A 4908-nucleotide genomic window follows, 5' to 3' on the forward strand; every position below is an offset into this window, starting at 1 on the left:
TCTGCAACTGGTCTCTTAACTCAGAGTATTTTAACAACGAAGCCCTGGATTATAGAGCTAGGCTGCTAACCCCAAGGTCAGCATTTTCAATCTATTAGTCAATTCACGGGTGAAAGAGGATGACTCTGTGGCACACAGCCACCACTGCCACCATCTTAACAACCTTCAAACAACAGGATTTCTATTAACCTCTCCAATGTGGCAGACACCTGAATGTTCACAATGATTATCTCCCTTCTACTGACAATTGAGTTGCTTGTAAATCCCCGCTCCATTTAACATAAGGTTATTATAGACAGGAATGATATTCTATTGGTTATCTAGGTAATCAGATTTCCTCCAGTTTATATTGTATCAGAAAACAGAAGGTTGGATATAACCTTATTGTATGACAGTAGAGGTTTATGACTTGCCTGGCAGGTGAAGGTAACCTGCTTCTGATTGTCTTATTGATGAAGCTTGCAAAGAAAGCATTTGCTCAATGGGTGCATGGTGTGTATCAGCGGCCAGAGGCTATGTTGATTTATTCCAATAAAGTTACCACATCTGGTACAGCAGCTGTGATTGTTATCACCACTGATTAAGCTTGTGATAATCCAAGTCATTCTACAAGATCCATCTGGCTTTTCTACCAGCCACACCTGCAAGTTAAATGGAGATCTACTAGGAATCCCTGCCTTTACATCTTGACATCTTGTTATTGCTGTTGTTGTTGTTAAGTGCCCTGTGTCGGTTCTGACTTACAGTGACCCTGTATACGTTTCTGAGGAGCTGCTGGTAGGTTTAAACTGCAAAACTTTTGTATAGCAGTACAGTGTTTATCTGCAATGCCACACCAGGACTTCTTAGAAATCAGAGATACAAATTTCTCCTACTTTCCCAAATAATTTGATTTACTGTTTTGAAGATGATAGCATGTCCAGAAACTTTCATGTAATCTGTCCTTGCATAATAGTTTTACTCCAATGGTAAGAAGACCTATATGAAGGTTCTAAGAGTTAGAAAATATGAGGAAACTTCAGAAAGCATGTGAAAACATGAAATAAAATTATAAACAAATTTTATCATGATCCTTTTTGACCCCCATATATTTTTAGACACAAAGTAAACCTAAGGGTCTAATTGCACCCACTGTGAAATAGACTCATGACAAGAATCGATCAACAGCTCCTTTAAATCCCCCTTTAACATCTTATTGGAGCTATTACGTAATAAACCCTAGGAAGTCTGAATATTTCCCAGTGCACAAATACACTGTGAATAGCACACAGGTCCCTCTGGGGAAGTCTTACAGGAATATATACAGAATACTTCATTACTTGGAGTCCTGGAACTGTAGAATAATCATTGGAATGCCAACTGAAAGGTCAGAAGTTCATACCCACCATTCACTCCTTGGAAACCCTATAGAGGATCTCTATGAGTCAGAACTGACTCCAAGGCATTTAACAACCACTACCTCATTACTTAGCAGCAAGGTTTTTCCTAAAATATCTGGTGAAGATAAGTAAATGAAGATGCTGTACACTGAGACATGGAACCCAAAAGGAACACAAAACTCTGCATATTACCAGCTGGGCACAGGGATTTACAGAATAAGATCAATCCAAAGTGCCATTTGTGTTGAATCAAAGGTTACTTGAAATATCCAAGTAGAAATGTCGAATATATACTTGAAACAACTGGAGTTTGAGCCAGAAATATCAAATGGAGATAGTTAACAATTAGATAGTAATTGAAGCTTTCAACCTGGATATGAACTTTGTAGCAGGTAACCCAATAATAACGATGTATTGGAGAGGCCAGCAAAAGAATCTTAAGAGTAGTAGAAAAAACACTAGAAAAATCGGATAGCATAGTGGCCACAGAAAGAAAGTGTTTCAGAAAGGAGGAAGTGGTCAATTGCATCAAATTCTGCAGAAAAATTTAAAAATGCACTAACTCTGAAAAAAAAACAACAAGAAAAAAAAAACTTTTTGATTTGATCACATTGAAATAATCAGAGACCTTAGCAAAAGTTGTTTCCCTGGAGTGGGGAGAATAGAATCTAGGGTGCTTACCACCTGTGACAGAACATTGCTGATATTAAATATTTCTTCCAAAGCCAAAGAACGTTAACATTTTTTCTTCTTATTTTATGTGCATTTAATTTTGATTCTTCCTTTATCATATTTATATGTTCACAATTCCAGTGGCGATTTGCTACTGCTTTACCACTGACAGCCCTTTTTGTTTCGAGTGCTACAATATAAATTAAGCTCAAGCCTCATCCAATATACCTCCAAGGCCTTTACAAAAGAGTTAAGCTTTCTGAGTTATTTATTTGTCTTGTCTGCTTTTGCGATGATAAAATAGAAGTAGCAGGAAGACAGTTGTGAGGTTCTTAGCATGCTAAAAAGGATGCTTTGTCATTAAGATGGCATCATCTATCACAAAGAAAAATCAGCCTGGAATTTTTCACACCAAACATCACAGGCTTTAATGCCTCCCACTAACTATAGCCAGAAATTCAGAAGTTTGCACGTTCTGTTATGTTTAGCTTTCTTATGCACATATTTTAATTCTAAAATATCCATATGTATTTCTCTCTTCCTTTCTATGTGTCTTTAAACCTGTAGGCTCTTTATATTGTGACTCATAGGGCATGAAGTCAGTGTATTTAGTTCCTTTGAGGGTTTAATTATTTCAAAAGATAGAGAAAAAAAAAGAATAAACTTGGAACTGAGTAACAAAGGATTAGAGAGTGTATGTTGTTGTTACTTGCCATTGAGTCAGTTCAGACTCATAGCTGCCTGGTTTTGTACCATCATCACAATTGTTTTTATGTTTAAGTCCACTGCTGCTGTCACTGTGAATCCATCTCATTGGTGGTCTTCTTTTGTGCTGACCCTTCACTGTACCACTTTACAGAGTGGATAAGACTGAAGTATTACTTGTAACGATCATTTGTGGATAAGTAGGAAGAGTTTGGCTCACTAAACCCTAACCGATTTAACCACTCATAATACTGTGGTTAATGCGAACCCCAAACAGCATCAGGCAAAGAAAACTGAATATTGATTGATAGTACAAAAACCTGTTAAAACTTTTTTTTTTTAAACCATAGTAATTTATAATTAATGTAACTAAGGGATTCTTTCTCATTGAGTTAATTGTTTATATATAGATAGCTTTCTTTTAGTTTCTGCATTTCATATTACTGAAATGGTTGGTCCTAGCTATTTCCATGACAGGCATTTACAGCTGATACAAATTTACCTTGACTATCTTTTTCCATTTTCTGTCTTCTGCAATGCAGATCTACACTTTAAAGATTGAGCCCTCAGTGACAAAGACCTACTTAGCCGTGAAGCAAATGAATTCATCCAATTGTTGACTCCTTTTTAAACATGGCTCTTTATCCTATGAGGAAAATAATTAGAAGCATGCTTTGCAAGTCGACAGCAGAAATCTGAAGAGAATTCATCTAGCAGTTACAGAAATGATAATGAATTACAAGTTGAGTAGAATACCACAGTTAATTGATCAGCAAATAATAATCTGATTTTATAAACCATACTTAAGAACATAGGAGATATGTTCTTAATTGTAATTTTCCTAAGCATCTCATAGTGTGCTCGGTAAATTAAAACAAAACAAAAACAGAATGTCAATTCATAGTCATGCCATCTCAAAGCAACCCTGTAGGAGAGAGAAGAATGTTCCATAGTTTCCAACACAGTCCAGGTGTGGAGTTATAAGATAAGCACTCTACAGCTAAACACAAAGTTCATGGTTCAAACCCACCAGCTTATCCTATTCAGGGTTGTTTTGAGTAAGAACTGATTTGATGGCAGTTACAACAACAATCTTTATGGAAGCTGACTGCCACGTCGTTATACCACTGAATGACTGGTAGATTTGAACTGCCAACTTTTCTGTTAGAAGCCAAGATCTTAATCACTGTGCAACCTGGGTTCCTCTCTATAAATTTTTATTGTTGCAGTGCTGTCGAGGCATTTCAGACTCTTTGCAGCCCTGTATATGGATTAGCTGTCCAGTGCTTATCAGAGTTGTTGTTATTAAGTGCCATCGAGTTGGTTCCGACCCATAGCGACCCTGTATAGGGTTTCTGAGGAGGAGCAACTGGTGAGCTTGAACCGCCAACTTTGCAGTTCAAACGGCTTTTCAGTCTGGCACATTAACCCACAGCGCCACACCAGGACTCAGCTCTTAGAGAGTGGGGGCAATAAAGGGTGATGAGAACTATAGGATAATAGTAATAAGGATGAAAACAGTAATTGTCATCATGTATTAAGTGCCCATTATGTGCCAAGTAATAAGCTGTTTGATACAAAATTATATAAGCATTCTAAAAATATAAAAATAATATCCTATTTTGAAAACATATGATTGATGTCTGCCTGACTACAAGTAATTTTTTTTATTGGCTGGTCATCTTGCCTGTCCTGGTGTGGCTCTGCAGACTAATGCATCAGACTGCAAAGTCCTTTGAACCACAAGGTTGGTTGTTCAAGCTGTGAGAAATAACTCTTGTGGTCCATCTTCAGGAATTCATGAGATTGCAAGACCTGGAAGACAGATTGTTGATTTAATCAGGCTATTCTGGCACTAGGAAATTTAAATAAAAACACAGTCATAAAGACCTTGGGCAAGCTATGTTGGCCTCTCTGGGAGGAGGGAAAATGGGATGTACCATAGAATTTTATACGGGGAACAGGAACTGGAGGAGGGGCTTTTTTTTTGGGGGGGGGGGCAAGAATAAAAAACGTTTGTGGAGGGCCATGTGGCGCATCTACCCATGTCTACGGGGCTGTGTGCCCGATTTTGCAAAATCGAGTAAAGAAAACCTCACTCTTGTTAAAATGAGTACAGATTGGATTACTTGACTGTTTGTTAGTATAAACG

Source organism: Chrysochloris asiatica, unplaced genomic scaffold (genome assembly GCF_000296735.1).
Source record: "Chrysochloris asiatica unplaced genomic scaffold, ChrAsi1.0 scaffold00297, whole genome shotgun sequence".
Lineage (NCBI taxonomy): Eukaryota > Metazoa > Chordata > Mammalia > Afrosoricida > Chrysochloridae > Chrysochloris > Chrysochloris asiatica.